This window comes from Pseudorasbora parva, chromosome 21, assembly GCF_024679245.1.
Source record: "Pseudorasbora parva isolate DD20220531a chromosome 21, ASM2467924v1, whole genome shotgun sequence".
NCBI classification, from domain to species: domain Eukaryota; kingdom Metazoa; phylum Chordata; class Actinopteri; order Cypriniformes; family Gobionidae; genus Pseudorasbora; species Pseudorasbora parva.
This window is the reverse complement of record NC_090192.1, coordinates 24548964-24573907: the sequence shown is the minus strand read 5'-3', so window position 1 is coordinate 24573907 and position 24944 is coordinate 24548964. Positions and strand designations below refer to the sequence as shown.

The 24944-nt window shown below is 38.7% G+C and overlaps 1 long non-coding RNA gene across 1 annotated transcript; it reads left to right on the top strand.

Annotated features, from left to right (window-relative positions):
- The first annotated feature begins 2658 nt into the window (after positions 1 to 2658).
- On the top strand, positions 2659 to 17912 carry LOC137056550 (uncharacterized). Its single transcript, XR_010900378.1, has 3 exons — positions 2659 to 2805; positions 10523 to 10582; positions 17213 to 17912. It is a non-coding gene; the product is annotated as an uncharacterized lncRNA (long non-coding RNA).
- The last annotated feature ends 7032 nt before the right edge of the window (positions 17913 to 24944 follow it).

The window sequence follows — 24944 nt, the reverse complement described above, 5'->3', positions numbered from 1 at the left end:
ATATCACAGTCTGTCACCATCCTATATGTTTCAATTTTATTTTATACACTGCCCAAGATTTGTGCTGTACAATGTAATTACTCGCACTCAATGTCCTCCCTCTTATCTTTCCTTCATTCTCTCTTATGTACAGTTAATGGTCCCTACTCCCAGGCTGTTACTAAGTTGCTCTGTTGTATTATTTTGTTTGACTTTGGGTTACAGTTTGCTGTTTTTGGGGGTTTCACGTGCCCCTCTTTCACCAGTAGCTGTCACTCTTGGTGCTCTTGGCTTATGCTTCATTGTCTTAATATTCAAAAATAAAAGTGTTGTATGTGTAATCTGTTTGTTTTTCTTTTTCATTTAGCACACTGTTGCCAGATTAGTTCCACTAAATTATGTGCAATTTTCTTAAATGTAAACATTTTGAGGTTATTTTTCAAAGGTTGGATTTGCTTAATTAAATCTGAAAATGTTTTTTTTTTATTCCTTCAAATTTACATTAAGTTGCCCTTTGCTCAGCAGGCTATTCTTAGCCTACTAGCTTAGCATCGTGCTAACAGGTTCGAAATACACTTTTGATTAGCTAAAAATTAAGATACCATGATAATGTGCTACATTTATGATCAGATATTGAGAACATGGATCATGCATGTCTGGAACTGAAGGAAGATACAGGTTGTCATTCGTCTCTGCAGTGTGTTCTTGTTGAAGTCAGGTAAAATATAGTAATGCTTGTAGTTTATCTGCAGCAGACCTCTGCAGTCTTTTAGTCTTTTCATTGATTGAGAAAGAGATGGAAGTTAGTGTAGGTGTGAGAATAAAAATATGTAATCTCCTTAATCTAAGGCACCAGTCACTTCAAACCAGTATTATGTAATGCAGTTTTTTTCCAATTCTGCATTAAACCTATGTTCCATGTTTTGTCAGCCGTCTGTTGGGGACACTTGAGGTCAGTGGGTAAATCTGTAGGGACCTGCAGGAGTTCAGTATGGTTGGAGCCTGCCATAAAGACACTGTACTGAACTATAAATATACCCAGACATCTGGGCTTCACAACAGTTTGAAGTACACAGTAAGGTCCTCGTGGTCTTGCGTTAGCCACAAATGAATAACTGTTCAAGTGACATCTGGTCTTGCCATACAGCTTTAACAAGGTAAGAAAAAAAAGTAAACTTTTATTTGGCAGCCGAGTCATCCAAACATTTGGATGGAAAAAGAAAAATCTAATTTACCTTTAATGCATCTTTAATGCTAAGTCTACCCCCCTTGTGTAACTTTCAATCAGTCTGTTCTGCAAGTTCATTGGAAAGGTTTTAGGTCACTCGCCTCTTATTGCTGGGCCCAATGTTGAGATTCCATCCTCGGCTGTGATGCTATAATATGTTGTCAGTTCATCATTCAGGCTCTGTCTCTTTTACAGAAACGGGGAGGGCAAGGGTCGGGTTGCATTCTCTCGGCAGTGCACGCCATGTCTGTCTGGATTTTGTGAGACATCCTTGTAGTGGGCAGTGAACTAGTGAACCAGACACAGTAACAAAACGTAGTAGACCAATTCATCAAATGTTCAAAGATTTCCCAAAGAAATTTCATCAAAGAAAGAGGCTAAGTTTTATAAATATTTAATAGGCAGCTGTATTAATCTTCATAACTTCCAAGAAGTTTATGATTTACAACTGATTAAGAGTTTACCAACACAAAGATTTAGTGCAACTGTTCACACACACAAGCTCTTACAGGAGCAGGTCACTTTTGAAGGTCATTCGTTTTGATGTAGGCTAAATGGCAACGGGCTTTTGTGGCATATGAAATGAAAGAATGAGGCATTTATTTAGCACTTTCATATGTACTACTGTACACACAGTGCTTTAGAATCATCAGGGGGTCTCTCAAAACCACAACCAGTGTGCAGCATCAACTTGGATTATGCGACGCAACCCCAGTACGACGGTGCTGCGCTCACCACACACCAGTTATAAGTGGAGGAGAGACTCCGAGAGAGAGTGATAGAGCAAGTTCAATGGATGGGGGTTATTAGAAGGCCATGATTGGTAAGGACCAATGGAGGGAATTTGGCCAGTACACCAGGGTTACACACCGACTCTTTTATTTTATCTTTTATTAAGTGGATTTTTTAAATGACCAGATAGTTAAGACCTCAAAATGCGTCACTGTAGCCTATAATGTAGGCTAATTGTTAAAATATTAAATTATAAAGAAGATAATTATTCTGGATGTGTATGACAATTTTCTTTCAAGAAAAAATAGAAAAGAAAATTGACACTCATGACTTCATAAATTTACAGTTAACCAATAAACTAATATTCTGTCTATAACATTTTGGGGTTAAAAATTATCCAAAATAATTGTTTTAGTATACAGTGTTCAACGCTATCTGCTTACCACATAGCTCAATTTACAGCGGTAAAGCTTGTAATAAATTAATGTTTTTAATTTCAGTGGTAGTCAACTGGTGGATTTCCGCGGGAATTTCAAGCCTTTGCGTCATTGCGTCACATCTGTAGGCTACATAACGAAGTTGTCCCGGGTTGGCAGGCTTTCGTGTATGTTTGAGGTGGAGATAGCCAAGGCTGGCTCTGCTCACATCACTTGATATTAAACTTATTTGATGGCGGATCCAAAAAGGTTCAAACGAAAATCACCTGTGACTAGAGATTCATCCGTTGTAAAATGCAAAAGTCCTCATACTTCGGAGTGGGTAAAGAAAAAAGAGACTTCAACTGAGCAGAGGCGAAAACAAGGATAAAAGGGCTTTTAAAGGTGGTGTGAACTCCGTGTTTTTCCAGATTTTTTTCTGCTGTACAGGTAAGATCATTTAAATCATTTAAATTAAATGGTTGAATTAGGCTATGTTAACAGTAGTAGCAGACTTGTTCGCTTAATTGAATAGGCTACATTTATGGAGTTTTCTTTGTTGTTGTGAGAGTATGCTATAGAAATTAAACTACACCGAAATGGAAACTGAATTACAGTTGCCCCAATACACATTAAATGCATTTTTTTTAAGTATAAAAAAGTATAATTTGCAAGGTTTGACGTGACATGATAACGTTAGATTTAGACGTGAGACGTGACATCATAACGTTGAACACTCAGTTTCAGTCAATCTCATGTCAATGTTGAGTACCTATAGAGTAGTATTGCATCCTTCATATCTCCGAAAAGTCTTTAGTTTTATTATATTTATAAAAGAAAGATAGGCTGTACCGGAAAAACCGAGCGCATGGAGGCGTATCGTGTGGGCGGAGCTACTGCAGTAGCAAGCAAAACGGTTTTGCACGTCAGATGCATGCTCCATTGATAAATTAACTAACGTATACACGATCGTGTTGCTTACTGATGTTTACTTACGCGACGATAGCCAACATAGACATTTGAAGTAGGGCTGCAGCTATCGATTCTTTTTGTAATCGATTAATCTACCACTTAGACGATCGATTAATCGATTAATCGGATAATAATTACTTTTTCTTTATTAAAGAGCAATAAGAGACAATAAGACGGGTATCTTAAAATTAACATATAATTTGTTTTCTTTTTAGAAAAATTAAGTTTTATTGCTGAAATTGCATACATTAATAACTGTGAAACTAAACAATTTTAATGCATACAATTGCCATATTAAATAAAAATCTATTTCAAATTACTTTAAAAAGGTAAACATAGTTCAATCTAAAACTAAAGCTACAACCAATAAATCTGAATAGTAGTAATATAAATAACAATAATGCCAATATAAATAATATAAATATTCTATAAATTCTATATAATATAAATATTCTAATATTCTATAAATATTCTATAAATAATATAAATAACTAAACATTGTATTTATGTTGTGCAACTTAACTTTCATGTTTCAGCTTCAGCTCAGGCATGACATAAGTATTTACTGTCTTATTTACTCCTTTACTGAAGCAAAATGTATTGGACAGGTTAACTTGGAACAAGAGATGTGCGGATCAGCTCTATCGTCACCGAATCAGCTGTCAGAAGCAAACCATCCACCTGCACCCGGGGGTCACAACTTAAAATCCTCCGTGTTAAGCGCGATGCTATCGTCACATATTAGCTACACTGAAGTAGGTTGTTAAACAAAACAAAAAAACTTATTTTGGCAAAATTACATTTACATAAACCAGGGTCGACAACCTATACATCACACAGAGGAATAACCGCTAGAACATGATCAAACGCGAGATATGTTTAATTCAGTTAAAGTACATCACACATGCTGATCTTTTGAGCTAATCATTCATCATTGTAACACAGCTTGTTTTAAGTTAGTAGCTATAAATATGATTAAAGTGTGATATTTAAATGACCCAAATCAATGAAAGCACGCAGCTCTGAGCTCTGAAAGCACGAGCGCTGCTCATCACACACACACACGCACGCACGCACGCACGCGCGCGCGTTACAGCTTGTTCTGATGTTTGTTGCGCCTAGTATTGAGAACATCTAATGGTGCATTTCGAAGATATTATCAAGTAGGATATATAAAGTCTCATTAAAGATTTCACACACATCACAATGACGGTGATCCATGTGCAAAGCTGCAAACTCCATCGAGTTCATGTGTTTGGAGTTGCTCGTATCTCCTCAGCTGACGCGTGTACTGCCGCAAATGAAGCTTAAATGTTCAGCGTCGCATCCTGAAGCTCAACACACAGTTTTCTTCATTTAAAAACAGCGATATTAAATGATATTACCAGTGCTGATGCCCACCCGCTCTCTCTCTCTCTCTCTCTCGCATTGCGGTCTTTGATCTCGACATGAGCTGAAAACGAAAGTTAAAGAACTACACGCATTCATTGCGTTTTAGCGTGATATGAGAGTTCCGCGTCTTTATTAAAATCAACATATTAACGATTTCTCTCATCCACCTGCAATGTTTGGGATGTTTATGCATCTGAACCGCGGATATAACCGCAATCCGCTCATACTCCGAGTCCTTACACAAAAAATGTCTTTCTGCAATATCTGTGTGTAGTTAAATGGACTAAGCGAAGCATCGAGGCTGATGATTTTGCCTCGAGGATTTTTTTGATTCGATTAACTCGAGTTACTCGATGAATCGTTTCAGCCCTAATTTGAAGCAGTTTTACTCACCGCCTGCTTCCAAAGCAGGACCGTGAACCTTTATCGCTGGGACCGCTCCGTCAAAAACACACTTCTTGTTGATTTGGTGAAGTCCTGTGACAGCAGAGACCGTGGCGATCCACTATTGTGACACGACCAAAGCGTGATGTGACGCTTCTCGTCATTTCTGCGTTCAAATCGGTTCAAATGCAGCGCTGCCTTCCCGGAATGCTGTGCGGGCGCATTAAAGTCGTTTGATGTCACCCATAGGAATAAAGTGGAGCGTGGCGCGACATAAGTGTTGCACAGACGAGTAAATCTGCACCTTGAGAGCACTGTTTATGGGCGTGCATTTGCTCTTTAGCCTCAGTCACGCGCGCGCGCACCCTTCCTGGAGAAGAGCCCGTACGGCCCATACAAGGACCTTAAGCTCTGTCGACGTCAAGCGGACCCATACTTGAAAAAAACTCTCCGAAACTTGTGAGAAACCGGAAGGAGTATTTTTGACACAGAAATACTCCATCAAACGTCCAACTTAATGTTTGAAACTTTGTCTATGTTTAGGATAGGAATCCAAGTCTTTAACTGTGTAAAAAGCTCAGTATGCATGAAACATGCCTATGCAAGCTTCGGGACATACTTCGTCATCTTTAACGAACTCTGTCATGTGGATCCCATCGCCGTTTAAACTGCCCTGTCAATCATAGTCAGATTCGTCACAGTTCAAATCCTACACATTCAGTCAAATTTCCTACCGTATCGGAGACAAATGCAGGCGCAAGTTTATTTGGCATGTGTGAATCTTTAATGCAGAGACTGCTCATGTTTGCAGTTTAAATATGCATTTAAAAGTTAATGACCAAATATATTATTATAAAAGTTCACAATGCTACTGCAGATGTATTATAATGTGGATAGCACTGAATAAATATCTTTTTGTCAGGTTAAATACTGATAATTAATCACTAAAACCTTTATCTAAACCTTTTAACTGTTGGACTCGCACATCCGTCATGTTTGTAGTTTTCTAACACTTTTTTATCCATGTTGGTAGTTCTAATCGAATCCTCGTCCAACTCGCAATGGGTTGTGGGCAATATCAGCCGTTAGAGTACGTGTGCATCAATCCACACTTTGAATTCTGGCCGGAAATAGTAAACCATCCGGGTATCTTTAGAATACTCTTTTCAGCATGCTACCATTTGGGACATACTAATTCTTATTTCGAATACTATTTAGTATTGATAGTATGCGAAGTGGGACGTAGGGTAGATGCTTTACTAGGCTATCGCAAAGCAGAGTGCCTGCAACCCCTACTTTCGACTTCTTTATGATACAGCGCTATCTATCCTCAAGTGCCTTATTGCTTTTTTAAAACCATTACCACACAGTACAAATAATACAAGTAAATAATTTAAATAATTAAAGCCAAAATATGTATGAATGCAACTTTCATTAAGTAAACTCACACACACACACACAAAAAAACTTCCGCTTTTTCTAACTTCCGCTGAAAAAATTAGCCCATGGCAGTGAACTGCAACTGAAGTTATATTATTATGCTATTAGATGCGGCAAAGACTACTGAGTCACTCAGTAGCAAAGACTTTATATTGAAAGGACTGAAAATTGTTGTGAACATGGAGCCAGATGCAGCTGACAAATGCTTTAACTAGCGCTGTCAATGTCAGGACATGGGGAAACCCCTTTACTGTTTAAAAAGAACAAGATAGAAGCTGATTCAAACTAAAAAATGTAACTGATTTTTATTATGAACATAGGACTGACCTGAAGGAAATTGAGAACATCAGAGTCATTTATATATAGATATATATCATTATAAATATCAGAATCAAGGACTGGGACTAACTTACTTCAATTCTTTAGGTCTACCTGTCTGTGGAACAAAAAGGTACAGTTCTACTGGGGGTATTCCAGAAAGCGAGTTATGTGACATACCTGGGTTACAGTACGTTTAAGTAGGCGACTTTCGGTTCCAAAAACAGAGGAACATTTCAGGGTATATAAGTAGCCATAGCAACTCACTCTCTGTTCCAGGGTTAGTTTGCTTTAGAGGTATTCAGATGTGTGTTATATAATTAAAGCATTTAAATTAATATAACTAAACGTGTTATATAGTTTCAGTTAATATACAATATTATATATGAATTCTAAATGACTACAATATCAAGCTAATGTTAAAATGTTCATTACATTAAAATGTATTTATTTTGTCACCTCACACATGGATCTGCATTCAATTCATTAACATTAAACAAACAATATATTCCTTTTTTCTTATAGTGAATAAAAATTACTTATTAAATGAATAGATTGAAAAAATTATTGCATAACCACCAAATAGTTGGAGATGTGCACTAAGTTAGGTTATGTAAATCGGCAATAAACAAAAAGAGGAGGAAGCACTTTTTCTTAGCATCTGTTTCCATGATGAATCAGCGATTTGTTGCTATTAAGAATGTCTTGTGTGTTAACCGGGAACATACTCTAGTGAATTTACACTGACATGTTTTTGGAACAAGCACACCTTGAGTAAACAAAGTTTGTGTAAAGTTTGAGGTGTATGACGGTAAGTTAACCTTGGTTTCTGAAATACCCCCCTGGTCTATTATCCATTGAATTACAAGACTGATTTCACACTTCAGAAATGACTGAAAAGCACCCGAGTGTCACCGATCAGGCATAACTATATGACAACTGACAAGTGAAGTGAATGATTATCTCATCATTACAGCACAGGTTAATGGGTGGGATATAGTGCAGCAAGTAAACATTTTGTCCTCAAAGTTGATGTGTTGCAAGCTGGAAAAATGGGCAATCTTAAGGATTTGAGTGAGTTAGACGAGGGCCAAATTGTGATGGCTACTGGGTCAGAGCATCTCCAAAAATGCAGCTCTTGTGGAGTGTTCCTGGTCGTCAGTGGTCAGTATATATCAAAAGTGGTATCTATCACCGTAGACAGGGTCATGCACAGCCACGGCTCATTAATATGTGTAAAGCGAAGGCTGGCCCATGTGGTCTGATCAAACAGAAGAGCTACTGTAGCTCAAATTGCTCAAGAAGTTCACCTAACTTAGAAAGGGTTAGTTCACCCAAAAATGAAAATCATTAATTACTTACCCTAATGTCGTTTGACACCTGTAAGACCTCCATTCATCTTCGGAACACAAATTAAGATATTTTTGTTGAAATCCGATTCGGATCGCCAATGTCGTGATTTCAGCAGTTTGACACGCGATCCGAATCATGAATAAATACACTGATTCATAACCGTTCTAAACTTTGTTTTGAATTTGGCCCATCACAAGTGGTTATTTAGTTGTTGTATTTTTGCATATACAAAAACTATTCTCGTCACTTCATAAAATGATGTAGAATCATTGTAGTGAGATGGGCTTTGTAACAACGTCTTTAGTGCCTTTTATTGTACAATAACAAAAAATGTGTCTGAGGTGAAATCAAAACAAACGAGTGCCGCTCACACAGAGGAATTGCTGTAAACATTCAAAATGTGAAGTTTTTATATTTATTACATATGATACAGTTAAACATCACACAAGCACATGTGGTGTTTTCCTGAATACCATCACGATTGAAAATGACTGATTTCATATGACAGTTCCATAAACAATTAATTAACATTTAGTCACTTAAATTTTAGATGCAATATATAGTGTTTTTTTTTCTATTTTAGCAGTGAAAATAGTTCCAAACAAAGATTCCAAGCAACAAAGTTCCAAACAGCAGAACCCTTACGCATCTCACAGCACCAGTGTACGTTACTGAATGACTCAGTGTTTGAATGAATCGGTTGAATCAAAGATTCAATGACCTGTTCGTAAACGACTGCCTCATTCTTGAATGAATCAGCCGTTTAAATGAATCATTTTAATGAATGACTCAATGACTCACTTAGTAAGACTCACCTATTGCCACTTACGGAGTGTTGAGAATATTACACAAAAACTTTTTTACGGACAAGCAAAGTTATTTCTTGGACAAATGATTGACAGAATTGACAGAATTAAGAACTGGACCACGGAACAATGGAAGAAGGTGGCCTGGTTTGAGGAATCACGTTTTCTTTTATATCACATGGACAGCTGGGTGCGTGTGCATCGCTTACTTGGGGAATACATGGCATCAGGATGCACTATAGTAAGAAGGCAAGCCAGCAGAGGCAGTGTGATGTTTTGGGCTATGTTTTTTTGTTTTGTTGTTTTTTACTGAGCAAAATTGCAAATTTACAAAATAATAGCTTGTTTTGGGCAATGTTCTACTGGGAAACCTTGGGTCCTGCCATCCATGTGGATGTTACTTTGACGGGTATCACTTACCTAAGCATTTTTGCAGACCATGTACACCCTTTCAAGAAAAGGGTATTCCCTGGTGGCTGTGGCCTCTCTAGCAGGATAATGTGCCCTGCCACAAAGTAAAAATGGTTCAGGAATGATTTGAAGAGCACAAGTCTGAGGTATTGACTTCCAAAAAAAACCCCTCCAAATTCCCCAGATCTCTCCAATCGAGCATCTGTGGGATGTGCTGAACAAACAAGTCCAATCCATGGAAGGCCCCCCCCCCCCCCCCCCGCAACTTACAGGACTTAAAGAATCTGCTGCTAATATCTAGGTGCCAGATACCACAGCACACCCTCAGTGGAGTCCATGCCTCAACAGGTCAGGTCTGTTTTGGCTGCATAAGTGGGGCCAACACAGGAAGGTGGTCATAATGCCTAATAGGCATTAAGCACATGGCAAGAGAAGCTGTTATACCTTTTATTTGTTATTTTTATATTTGGACATGTATTGGTATTCATTTATTCTCGCACTGAAAACTAGCTAATGCAAGAAAAGCTGCTGACATAACATTTGCTGATAAATAACGCTAATGCAGTCGCTTTACGATTCGGTTCGATACAAACTGCACGATACAAACGATTCGGTTTTTAATGTATGACTTCCATAAACACTGCATCCATAGGGGCTGCCATTGTTGTCTCGCAGGCTATGTGACGTCAGAACTCGTAACTGGGAGTACATCAATCTAGTACGAGATCAGTTGTGGGAAGTCATGAGTTTAACGGCCGTTCCAATGCAGTTTCACAGGTAGAAGGTTGAAAAAAACACGAAAAAACTGCGAGCTACACGTAAGCACCCTTTAGAATGTAATTTGGGCCCTAACCCTACTAATGTTGCCCTCATGTGCTGTAGTCAAAATTTGAATGGGATGAGCTCATAATCACGACTTCAGAAATGGCAAATTTCCGATAGCACGTGAAAGCAGCATAACCCTCCATCTATTCCTCTGCTCCATTAGACGTCCAGAGAGTTGGAGCTGGACTTCATTTGACTCTGCAGTGAGCACCACCTGCAGAGTATTTTGATGTCTTCATTATTTGTGTGTTTCCTTTTGTGTCCAGCAGGTGTCGGTACAGTAATAGGAAAAGACAGAGACTCCACTTCTCCGTCGCAATGAGGAGGTAAGGGCTGCGTGTTGCTCTGATGCCATATCTTTACTATTCAAGTAAACTCTTTGACCCTTGTCCCATCTTCTGTCTTACCTTCTTATTGGTTGCCTTTATATGACAGGTTGATTTGGACCAAACCATTTGGAGTGTTAGTATGCTGGAAATTTCTTGGATGAAAAGCTTACACAATAGCCTATATTTAAAAAAAATGACTAAGATCTTTCACTCTGTCTCCAGCCCTGGTTATATCACGCCCACCCTCTCCTCTACGTTATCCTTTCTCCCTCTCTCTCATACACTCCTCCATGTATGATTAGTTTAACTCTTTCCTCATTGGCACAGTGTGACTCAGCACAAAAGCTCATACTCGTACTTGTCCATGATCTTTCTGTATGTGTGCCTGAGTCAGTTGTTTTGCGTAATTATGGTAGGAATACAATATTTGTATGCCTTTTCTAAGACCTGGGGTCAGTTCAGAGACATGGCTTTGTAGAAAGCATGTCAAATGGTGAGTGAGTGGTCAACTATAGACTAAGTGTTCTCAACTCAATGTCGCAATGCAGCTGCTGCACGGATGCTGTTGCTTGGCAACCAGCGCATCACCAGAAGCTGTTCATGGTTATGCAAGTCCCTTCTCTCTTTCTGTCTTTCTCTCTTGATTCATCTTCATTTGTCTCACCTCTGGGCTTTCTTCATTAGGATCTCTTTTTTTTTTTTCCAGATCTGCCCTAGAGTATGTTTTGTTGTCAGTCTGACATTGCCCAGGTACGTCATAGACTCATGAACTTTATGATGGGTGGATCGGATGCAATTTGTGGGAGTAATTGTCTGAATAGGGAATATTTCATTTTTAATTCTGTTGTGTGTGTCTGTTTGAGCCTGCAAATGTTGGCTATGGACTTTAGACCTCTTTATCAGATCAGACTACAGGTGTCCTGATTGACTCCTAGTTGCTAAGCAACCACTAATGATGGAGTCATGTCTGTTTCTTGTAAAACTGGTCAAACAATGATATAAAGAGATGTCATATAGACAGTCAAATAGTAATAACTATTTTCACATAGTAAGATAGAGGGGGTGTGGTTTCCCCCCTCAGTTGAAATCGTGTTTGTGTCACTGACACTGTTCTAGGTGGTTGCTAGGTCATTGCTATGTTGTCCTATAATAGTCATTTGCTAGGTCAATGCTAGGGTGTTCTGGGCAATACTGGGTTCTTGCCCATGTTTGGGTAAAATATGAATAAACCCAACCTTTGTCTCACATCCCACAAGACGTAAGCAGCGTCCCACATTTCAGTTGTTTTCTTCCCTGAAATCACAATACCACAATAAGAAATATAATGCGGGGAGACCAGGGATAGTTGTAACAATTTTGTCTGTATCTTTGAGTACTTTTAATCAAGTGTTTTATGACTCTTTAACATAATTGGTGTGTGTGCATTTGTGTCGCAAAAATGAATACAATTAGCAAATGTGCACCATCTTCAAAAACTGAAAACTCTTTGTCTGTTCAAACATTACACATTTTGGACTCCATAGTAAAATGCCATATAAATGTGCCACAGATCTAACAGACTTCCCAGCATCTGATGCTTTCTTCAAAATGCTGAGAGAAACCCCTCAGTCTGTCTTTCTCTTCCAAGACCTAGGAGTTTACCGTCCTGCACCATCCTCCGATTTTGGACACCCCTGACCTAGGTATATAGAAAATCAAAGAAATCATATGAATACAAGCAAAAAATGTACTTGGTAGGTTGTAACATGCATCATTGATGTTACAACTAACCCAGAGTTTTGTAGCCATGAACTACCCTAACTTACAGCTAACAGCCAAACATTAGCACTAACAACTTGCAAGAAATATATCTACACATACACACAATAAACATAATTTAACTTTGATGAGTTTAACTACAAAGCAGGAATTGTCTTTAAAAAAAATTAAGAAAGAGTTACTTTCTTACATCAAAATGTCTGTGCTTTAGGTTCTTCTGCTCTAAAATCTGCTGTCATTACTTTCTCACACGTGGAATAAGGACTAAACCACATGAGTGAAGTGAATCAGTGATTTGTAATGTGTTTACTGAATGGAGAAATTGTAAGTGTTACAGTTAACCTGTGCTATAACCATCCCCGGTCTCCCCCTACTAAAAATGCTATTGCTGTTTAAAAATCATTGATCTATCATGTTCTAGCTAGAGCAGGGAAATAACCAACCAACGCATTTTTAGAGAGTGATATTTTGACTTATGATGACTGGACAAGCAAAGGAATCAGTAAAGCTAATCAAGACCACATGAGCACTTAGTCTATGAAAGCAAATCGATCTAATGTGTTTTCGACACCTCAGGTACAGGGATGAAAATTAGCATCTGCCACCATTTGGCTGGTGGCTGATGATTTTGAGCTGTGGCGGGTAAACTCGCTTCACCTACCGCCACCATGGCTGGTGTATATATTTGTATATGACCAGTAATTTTTTCGCCATCACCCGGATGTAGTGCCAGAAAACGTGAATGAGAACTCGCGCGCTGTCAGAAGATCAGTATCTGTGCACTCTTCCGAAAGCATGCGCATGTCTCAGGGCGCAAATATTGTGTTCTCTTTCAAGTCTTGCACTTAAACGGACAAACTCACACAAAAAGTATATCAACATGTCCATCTTGATGAGTATCCAAGCAGACAAAGTCTGTACATACCTTAAAAGGGTGGTTCTGTGTTTTTTTCTAGGCTTGGTTGTGTATTAGAATATGGCAGTATATGTTTATGTTTATGGCAGTATAACATGCCTTGATACTTTTTTTTCCCCCTTATATTTTACCTTTATTCCACACCGCTGTCTCCACTGTCCTTTGAACGGCTCGTTTGCTTCCTGCTTCTATGAAGCCCATCCCTCCAAAAAATGCAATGGTCTTAGATTGGTTAGATGGCCAAATGTAGTTTCATGTATTTTTATTGGCTGAAGTGCCAAGCACAAGTTGTCTGGAAACGCCATGCCCCTTACCATTACGGGCAGAAGTCACATCTGCGGTGACTAGCAAGGGTTTATGATGTCACCAACCCGGGAAGAAGCTCGTTGTAGTCCAAACTGGCCGTTTTTGTAGGCATTAAACTGTCATAACTTAGACAATATCGGACGATATTGAATAACTATGTTGCTGTTTCTCCTGTTCAATTTATTTCTGCCTCAGATTTGATTCTGGATCATTATCTGTATTAGCTGAGATGGCCATGGGTTTCTCCACGCCTGAGGACGTCACCGCTTTGTTCGTGATCGTCATTCTTTAGCTCCGCCCACTCGATGCGCCTCCAGGCGCTCGCTTTTTTTCCGGAAAGACTCGGTACAGCCTACATGGTTTGTGTGTGTATAAGAGAGAAAGAGAAAATGTCAAAATGTCATTTCATTGAGACTTGAGTGTGAATAAACTACTTAAATATTGTAGAGCTTGTAGTATTAATTTTCACATGCAGTTACACATTGTCAGTTAAAAACAAGAAAGTGTCTGGTAAAAACATTGAGTGGCTGGTAGATTTTGAAATCCACCAGCCAAAGTTAATTTCCATCACTGCTCAGGTATACCTCTGTAAGTGGTCGAAAGGTGACAAGCTTAAAATGTTTTGTACCTGTATTTAGTGCCTTCCACTTGTGATTCAATCGACCAAAGTGCATCGTAATACCAGGTGTAAACAGGGCCTTTGAAAACGTATAGATTTGTATTGTGAGTGACGACACAGTATCTAAATTGTTGACCTTTCCAAGATACCAGGCTGTGTTACGTGTCTGGAGCAGTCAAATGCAGCATATACATATCTATGGTTCTGGGTAGTTTTTAGGTGATCTGAATGTTGGTACGGTTTTCAGCGTGGTGACTAAGTAATGCGTCATACCCAAGCGTGTGATATTCTAGTGTCTAGATACAGTTTAGAAATATGGGTTACAAGATTATGGTTTTTCGAATATTCCCTTTTATGCAGTGTGTATTATAGCTGTTGTGAATGTAAACGTTCTGCAAAGTTGTAAAGTCGAAAGTGCATGATAAATTTGTCTTCCAAAGAAAGAATCAAGTCTGAACTGCCTATACGAGTCATTAGTATTTCGAATACCACTGCATGACTTTTCTACATCACTAGAAAATATATTAGCATAATCCCCACCTATGTTGTACGTTGCCTGCTCTGCAAATAACTTGACCAGCCCTAAACGTCATTTTACAGACGACTGCTTCTCAAATCTCAGAGTTCAATGTGGAATTTGCATAATGCTTGCTCTTGAAATATGGGTCAGTACCCAGTTTATTTGGACCAGCTTGCTCCTCAGAATCACAACCTGTAAGTATGAGTAATTATTGATGTTACATCAGTCATTCGTGTTAGTGCTCGTCTATAGTATGCGCTGTTATTAATACAGTTCCCGTATGTGCACTGCAATACATTTGAAATATACACATTGTTTTGTTGATGGACGTACACTTGTTAATTCGGATAGTGAGAAATTACAGTTGTAACATCTCATAATGTACCTCATACCAAATAGCGTATCACTGAGAAACATCCTGCTCAGGTCATCGTTGCGATGAAGGGTAGGGTCATCTTCTTCTTCCTGTTTCATTATCGGACTTGCACTCGGATTGATATGGTAAAATCAATGTCATCGTTACTGTCTTTACAATGTTAACAATCGCATATCTTTAGGAAGCCTCTGGACGGAGCTGAAGTATGGTTAGGGTAGTATCGAAAAGATTGGGCCATCTGGCCAATCAGAGCAGAGTAGCTCATGGAAAGATATGATTTAAAGAGAGTGATTCATCCATCGAGTCGTTCGAGAATCATCGAAAAATGTGGTGATGTGCAATGTACACTATATTGCCAAAAGTTTTATGAAGCCGACTATTACATGCACATGAACTTTAATGACATTCTATTCTTAATCTTTAGAGATTACTATGGATTTGGTCCACCCTTTATATTTATAACAGAAGGTTTAGAGGAATTTTTGACCATTCTTCTAGCAGTGCATTTGTGAGGTTATGCACTGATGTTTTTATCCCAAAGATGTTCTGTCAGGTTGAGGTCAGGACTCTGTGCAGGACTCTGAGCATGAAATTGTCCAAAATATCTTTTTGCTGAAGCAAAAATGTGTTTGCTGAATCATTAAGAGTTCCTTTCACTGGAACCAAGAGGCCAAACCCAACCCCTGAAAAACAACCCCACACCATAATCCCCCTTCCACCAAAATGTACACTATCATGATGCAGCCAGGCAAGTACCGTTGCCCAAGACCAGACTCAACCATTGGATTGTCAGACAGAGAAACTTGAGTCGTCACTCCAGAGAACACGAATCCACACAAGCGTACTTTACACCACTGCATCTGACACTTTTTTTATTTGAGCCTTGGATGCAGCTGATCTCTGCCATGAAAACACATTCCATTAAGCTCTCTGCACAATGTTCTTGAAATAATCTGAAGCCTGCATGAAGTTTAGTCTGTACTAATGACTCTACAAAAAGTTGGCGACTTCTGCGCACTGTGCGACTCCGCATGCGCTGACGTCGCTCTGTGATTTCACATGGCCTACCACTTTGTGGCTGATTTGCTGTTGTTCCCAATTGCTGCCACTTTTTTATAATACCAGTAACAGTTGGCCGTGGAGTATTATTAGTGAGGAAATTTCAATGGACTTATTGCACAGGTGGCAAACTATCACGCTTGAATTCACTGAGCTCCTGAGAAGTCTGCAGGCCTACGAGCTTGATTGAAAGTGATTAGAACACCTGAATTCAATGACTTGGAGGGGTGTCCCAATACTTTTTGGCAATATAGTGTATATTTTGAGAAAATAAATATTTGAACTTTGATGCATGTAAACCTGTTGTAGGAAACCTACGAAACAAAATTAGGAGCATTTTAAATAGGTGCTTTAAGCTGTCATTGATACAGTATAATTATATTAATTAACTACTAGGTTGGTGTAGGATTAGGAGTTGCATGCAATTGTGCACAATTGACTGTTATTACTATGGTAAGTACATGTAAGATATAAAAGAAGGACACTAAAATAAAATGTTACTAAAATTTCTACAGACCTTATTTTTATGAGCAATAAAAATAATAAAGCAGCCTTCACAAACACCAGTTATAAATGCTGTTAAACACTAAATTGCAGTAAACACAACCAAATAGTCTGTAAATGATTTTATGAATTCTACTTTGAGATGAATGTATCTTAGTTCTCCATCTTTCAGAAGATCACTGCAGTAAGTTGACAGAACAGCTTCCACCATGTCCTGCTGCTCTGTGGGCAGCCTGCAGGACCATACTCATCATCTCCCTCGTCACATTATGCCGTGAGCTCTCCCTTTTTCTCTCTCATCCCCTCCCGTCCTCTCCACGCCCAGTGATGGTGAATCAGGCCACCCACTTGGGTGCTCTGAACTAGAACAGCAGCCTACTTCTCAGTATAATTAGAGCTAAAACCAGAGAGAGGTGTATGTGTGAGTGAGTGAGTGTTGAGGGAGAAAAGGTGGCCTTGGACGTGTCACTTTGTCTTGAACTTCGGGAAGGGCGAGAGAGCCAAGGCTGCTCATTTTGCCGTGAACAGCGGAGTGCCAGTAAAATACATATACATCTCTTCTTCTGCAGGAGGTTGCGATGGATGGGTGTGAGTAAGAAGATTATGACCCCTTCGAGTGGGCCTACAGAGCCAAGGATTGCGTGCACAGCTGGTGATCGGGAGAAGGAAGCTGTGGAAGGAGATTGAGATAAAGCTGGATGGACAAGAAGCTTAGAGCAGAATGTCCTCCTTTGAAGGAAGCACTTCTCTTTACACATTTTTAGTCATAATGGGGGGTCAGTGAGTGCAGTAGAGGTGGATTACATTAGCACAGTATTGTGGGTAAAGCTTTTGCAGCACACATGCACATTACATGCAAGCAATACAAATTAAAATTGCTTTCAGATAATAAAATGGTTCAACTTATGATTATGAGGTCACGGGAGCAAAACATTTGGGCACATCTGATGTTCCTCTTGAGTATTAGTGTTAATTTTAATACAACAGCGTGTTTGATGGAAGGATGTTGGGAGAATGAGAACTCAGGTGTAATCAAATGAAAATGCTGTGAATTTCAAAGATATTTGAAATATGGGATGCTCATGTTGGGGCTTGTAAACGTATTTATTTAGCCAGAATACTTATGTTTTGAATGATGGAGAAATATGCTTTTTCCATCAGCAGGGGCTAATAGGGCCATGCTAACTAATCAACCCATATATACAGGTCTGAAAGGATCATTCAGTTTATCATTAGATAGTTGTGAGAGGGAGGGACAATTTATAATAAACAGTGTTCTGTAAATGGTCAATCCTGAGTTTATAAAGACATTAGAAGGATAGTTAGTCCAACCAAAAATTAAGGTTATGTCATCATTTACTCACTTCCAAGTCAGTGGGAACTGAAACTGTGATTAAAATGTATTGTTCCTTAAAGTGAAAAGGTACATCTTTGTACCTTACTCACCCCTAAATGGTACATATTAGTACTTTAAGAGTGCTTATCAGTACATTTTCGGTTTTGTACCGAAATGAAATTCGTACTGCTCAAATGCAATATACAGCAATATACCTTTTTTTCTGACTGCGAATAAAGTCATACAGGTTATAACAACATTAGGGTGAGAAAATTATGGCCATTTTTTCCCTCAACTTTTTGCAGATGGTACATATAAAGCTCTCTGCTTCACATTAGCCTTTGTTAGCTGAGTGGTTTTGGTCTCGTTTCGTGAAGTCTGATGTTCACCAGTCTCATGGCAGGTTTAGATCTTTGAGTATGATGCTTTTGACGTCTCAAACAGCAGAGGGAACTAAAGAGCTCTGTGATGGAGTCAGAACTCTTGAGGAAAGTAGTGTGAGCTGTGAGATGTTTCTGCATGTGTGATGAGTGTGTGTATGTGTTCGCATATTTCCTGTCTCAGCAGGTTTGTTGTTCAAAGTGCCTCCTTATTATCTTCATCCTCCTAAATAACTTTAATCTTTTTTTTTGCCTTCCCCCTCCACTCAATGTGTAAGCAATGCCTCCCAACCCCCCCTGCTGCCCTACTAGCTCTGCAGTCAGGAAAAGTGAGAAAGAGGGAATGAGAGGAGGAATTATCATCCGCATACAGCACATCTAAGATACTGTTGGAACAAAGCGAGAGGGAAAGGGAAGAAAGGATTTGGAGTTATACATAGCCACACTCTCTTATAGCAAAATAATGAGAATATATTTACATGTGTTTAAAAGTTATTTTGAAATACATCATTTTGTTTAAGAGAACAGAAACTGCACAAGCTGAAAACTTGGTTTTGCTTAAGCAACCAGTTTTTACATTAGTGACGCAGCACAGTACAGAGCGTAACCCATATTTAATGTAGCATGAGGCATTTTCTTTCACCTTGCATTGTTTCATTCATGTTTTTTGAGGATAAGGGCATGCCAGACTACCATCTGCCTAATTTGTAGTTTGACAGATGAACTTGTGTTTTTGCAAATTTGCACATTGAAGCATTTTCCCTTAAAGGTTGATAGTTGCAGTTTTCTATTTGCATTTGGCTGTCAGAACACAACTGCAGCCCATTTCATGACCCGCCAAAACTACTGATCTAGCACGTTTTACAGCAATACAATTTTCATCCAGAAAATATCTGAAATGTTAATTGCAGTCTATATTCAAGTTTTTGTTGTTTTTGTTTTTACCATACTATCAAGATCCAGCCTGTGTTCAACATATCTTACACATCATCTAAATCTCGTTATCTCTCATTTCTCTCAGTGTGCATTTCAAATCACAGGACGAAGCATTCTTCTTCACCCTCTCTTTTCTTTCCCTCTGACCTATTTTTGATCTTCTGTGCTGTTTTCCACTCCATGCCAGATTAACATTTCACCAAGCAAGACGAGTGGAGACAAGGAGAGAGCAAAATCTAAGATGAAATGACAGCTCTATACGCCCCCACTCTCCTCGCTTTTCAACTCCGCTGCCCTGGTCTCCACCGCTCTTCTGCTTTCTTCCTCTCTCCTTTCATCTACTCTCCTTCAATAATCCAGTCCTCCTTAATTCAACTTGGTCACCCGGCTTCAGATAGCCAGAGACCACAAGAAACGTGCAAGGACTGTTTTTGCGATTCATTTGTTGCCGTCGTCATTAACATTTCAGCTTGAGCGCTTTTCTTTGTGGGAGAGCAAAGGGAGTTTAAAACATGGATGAGAGAGAATTCTCACAGTGAATAATAATAGGTCACGCTGGAGGAGAGAATGGAGGAGTTTCATCACCTTGCTTTACTGTTTTCCTCGCTACTCTGATGTGTTCAGGCTGCAGTTATCACTCACGTAACACAAGGGAAAAGTTTGATCATAAGCATCGCAAAGCCGTTAATGAATCTGGCCTTTTGAAAAAATCAGCTGCCCTGATTTCTGCCATCAATAGCGATGGATTGGCTTTGCGACGTGAAATAAGATGCAGTGTGGAACAGGCAGGGAAATATTCCTTTTCAAAGCACATCTGCCTCTATAGATTTCTGTCTCCCTCAGTTCCTTCCTGTATGCCTGTGCTAATGAATGCATGCATGCATCAAACACTTGCACAGCAGCTGTACTGTCAAGGGAGAGAAACAGCATTTTACAACCTTACGACCGAGCCCCCCCTTCAGTGACCTCACAGTTGCTAGGGTAACGGGGATTCCTAGTCCATGGATGGATCTGATAGGTTAAGAGATTGAGAGGATCCTCTAATTGGGTCAAAAGCACAGCTAACAGAATACACAAGATGTAACCAAATTTGCATGTGGCAATTTATGTTTGTATGGAAGTGTTCTGGCAGGCACCACTGACTCATGATGAATTGTTTTATTCTGCTGCCTTGTTACTATTGGTGTTCTTTCTGCTCAAGCCTTCACCAGAACATTGGTACAAATGTGCTGGTAAGCTAGGCTGATTATAAAGCAAGTAAACAGCCAACAGCACATGATTGTGGGCCACAGCTGTTTTGTGTTTGGTCCATGTTTTTATACTGCCTCATTTCAGGCAGATTCTCACTGTTCCTCACAGAATCCTCAAGTGGGTCAACTCAAACAGATTGGTGTATACAAAGCTAGTGCATGAAGCAAAGATGCAAATTAGATAAAGGACAATATGTTATATAAAGATACATACATGGGACACTGTTGACCCAGTCCAAATTTTCTGTCACTGCCCCAACATTTTATGAATTTAAATTAATATTGACACTTATAATATTGCATTTTTAATTTACATTTTTTACAATTAATAATTATTTTTTAGAATATTTAGAAACAATTCAAAAGCTTGCCAGAATTTTAAGGTCTCTTTTAGCGGGCATTTATTTGATGAAAACAATAAAACCGTAACATTGCGAAATATTATTACAATTTAAAACAGCTGTTTTTTTTTTTTTAACGTATTTTAAAAGGTTTACTCCTGTGATGTCAAAGATGAATTTCCAGCATCGTTACTCGGTCTTTGCATGATCCTTCAATCCCTCCAAAAAAAAAACATTCATAATGCTCAAAACAATTGACTTGAGTAGGGTAACGTTAAATTAAACATATTAGTTCAATCAAATTGACTTTTATGAGTGTTTAGAGCTTTCCTTTGTTTAGTTCACAAAACTTTGTTTAGTTCCTTTGTTAAGTTTGTCTAAACTAAAATTTTAGTTTAGACAAACTTAAATTTAACTGAAGCTCGCTGGGATTTCTATTTCCCCGCATGCTTTGCCATGACACTCAAAAGGGTTAGTGTAAATGCTAAAATTAGGTGCTATGTAAGTGTGAGATTTAGTAGTGTTTAATGTTTTTATATGCTAATTTAGAAGAGTGTCTGTTACGTGTTTTTTATTTTTTTATTTTGGAGGGTTACCATAGTAGTCTCACAAAGCCAGACCTTCAGACTGTTTTTGTTCCGCGTCAGGGGCGTGAAAATGTAAAGCCGATGTCCCTGCAATAACAGAATCCCATGCATCTATAAATTATTCATTCATAAATGTTGTTCAAGCTTACTGCAACAATGGAGCCGCGAACTTCCCATACTTTTTGAATATCTAGCGTTTAGATGATTCTGGTAAGCACTCATTGTCACAGTTCCATAAGGGAGTTTCACATCATAGCATTTGTTTCCAGGCGGACCGTTAAAAAACGCAAAACACACGTCTCAAGGACATCCTGTAGAGTTCAACCAATCAGATGATGACTTGAAAACTCCTGAAGCAAGATAAGTGTGCCATATGCACTATATGTCTGAGGCTGGGACTGCCATCATAGTGACAAGTGGAGAATGAGCTTTATTTAAGAACAGATACAGTGCCTTGCGAAAGTATTCAGCCCCCTTGAACTTTGCAACCTTTTGCCACATTTCAGGCTTCAAACATAAAGATATATAATTGTAATTTTTTGTGAAGAATCAACAACAAGTGGGACACAATCATGAAGTGGAACGAAATTTATTGGATATTTCAATTTTTTTTAACAAATCAAAAACTGAAAAATTGGGCATGCAATTTGTGCAGCAAACTCTCTCCAGAAGTTCAGTGAGGATCTCTGAATGATCCAATGTTGATCTAAATGACTAATAGAATCCACCTGTGTGTAATCAAGTCTCCTTATAAATGCACCTGCACTGATAGTCTCAGAGGTCCGTTTAAAGCGCAGAGAGCATCATGAAGAACAAGGAACACACCAGGCAGGTCTGAGATACTGTTGTGGAGAAGTTTAAAGCCGTATTTGGATACAAAAAGATTTCCCAAGCTTTAAACATCCCAAGGAGCACTGTGCAAGCGATTAATATTGAAATGGAAGGAGTATCAGACCACTGCAAATCTACCAAAACCTGGCCGTCCCTCTAAACTTTCAGCTCATACAAGGAGAAGACTGATCCGAGATGCAGCCAAGAGGCCCATGATCACTCTGGATGAACTGCAGAGGTCTACAGCTGAGGTGGGAGACTCTCCATAGGACAACAATCAGTCGTATACTGCAAAAATCTGGCCTTTATAGAAGAGTGGCAAGAAGAAAGCTATTTCTTAAAGATGGTTAAAATTGATGGGAAGATGGATGGAGCCAAATACAGGACCATTCTGGAAGAAAACCTGATGGAGTCTGCAAAAGACCTGTGACTGGGACGGAGATTTGTCTTCTAACAAGACAATGATCCAAAACATAAAGCAAAATCTACAATGGAATGGTTCAAAAATAAACATATCCAGGTGTTAGAATGGCCAAGTCAAAGTCCAGGCCTGAATCCAATCGAGAATCTGTGGAAAGAACTGAAAACTGCTGTTCACAAACGCTCTCCATCCAACCTCACTGAGCTCGAAAAATTTCAGTCTCTCGATGTGCAAAACTGATAGAGACATACCCCAAGAGACTTACAGCTGTAATCGCAGCAAAAGGTGGCGCAACAAAGTATTAACTTAAGGAGGCCGAATAATTTTGCACGCCCAATTTTTCAGTATTTGATTGGTTAAAAAAGTTTGAATTCCACTTCATGATTGTGTCCCACTTGTTGTTGATTCTTCACAAAAAATTACAGTTTCATATCATTATGTTTGAAGCCTGAAATGTGGCAAAAGGTCGCAAAGTTCAAGGCCCAAATACTTACACAAGGCACTGTAAAATGTTCTATATTGGCATACATCAGCAATTGCTATGCTATGATAATGCTATTTGAAGGCATTGTGTTATCACTTAGCAAATTTACATTTATTGAATTAGCTAGGGTAAGCTAACCAAGTTCCCACTACTAAAAAATTTAAGTTGAGATCATGTAAAAATTTTTAAATAAACAATTAGCTTAATTAAATATTTCAAGTCAAGAGCAATTCAAATGTATAAGCACAATCTGCTTAAAGCTGCGCTATGTAACTTTCTTGTGCTCAAAATTGCCATCATGAGTTCATCATGAAACCATTTCTGTCTTATCCTGAATCACTACGATACACATATATACTGTAGAAGTGTTTATGTTCTGACTATTTTAATTTGGGTTGCATCACTGCGGAGTAGCACAGTGCCTGTGTGACTCGTCATAGACAAAGAGAAGTAGCTCTGGCTACAATGTTCAAAACACATGCAGTTTTGTTTATTAACCTCTAGAGCACCAAAAGTTATGTAGTGTTGCTTTAAACTTTTAATTTTTGTGCTGAATAATAATATAAATCAAGACTCATTCAAAAACGTTTGAATGGTAGTCTAAATTTTACCTGCTCATCTTCTAGTTCTAACAAAGCATAATTAAAATGATTAACTAATAATTTTAGCTAGATGACTATTTCAATTAGCAAAATTTACAACCGAAACTCACAGAAAAGCAAAGAGGTCTGCCGAGTCATCCTTATTGTCGAGCCCTGCATGTGCGTTGTAAATCATGTAAAGGTGGAGCGGTGCTTAAGTAAAGCACAGTCATGCATCCAAAATGAAGTACTGCCAAGCACTGAATAACTATGTTATGTAACTCCCTAGCTGTGTGTAAAAAGTTGTGAAAATCTTGCCATGGATATGAGACATTGTTCCTGTTGGCTAAGCAATGTTCTCTGCCTCTGACACAACTTCTTGTGTCCAGCTGCAAGCACTAAATGAGAGCTGCTGTTAGGCTGTCTTTAAATAACATGTCACAATGTTGGATGGCAACTGTACGCCTGTCCTCCATGTAAGATTCTAACTTTTATCTGTTATTATGTATAAAGAAGTGTAATGACAAGATGATGCTGTAAGCTGTAATTATGGCAGACTGAGATGCATCATCTGTTCTTCTCATGAGTTCTGTCGAGCAGACATGCATTAGAGAGATTGGCAACTCGTGCTGCCATTTGCACTCCTTATTGGAGCTCTGAAATTAGTTTGAACTGTCTGTTAATGCAGAAAGTATATTTATAAACTCTCCATGGTGAGGTGGTTTGAGGGGAAGAAACGCCCACCCTCGTGCTGGTCACGCTGGACTATTCCTGGTTACTGGGTCACTGGGGCAGGTGAGCTGAGAAGAGCAGCTGCTGTTCTTCACCCATCCATGGGAGTGGTTTGATTGCTCCATTGCACCATTGCCAATATACCAATAGGTTTTGCTTCATATTACAACTTACTAGAACATTTTCTGGTAAAAGTGCATATTTTAGTTATTTATATTATGTCTACAGCACAGCATTAAAGCTTACTCTCTCTACAGTTGTAGCCCTTATATTTATTTAAATATATAATAAAACATATTTATAATTAAGCCCTATAAGCCACTAAAGCATTATATAATAATTAGAATTCCAGTTCAAAATATTAGTAATTATTTATATTAACTATGCTTATTGTTGTTGTTGTTGTTGTTATTATTATATTA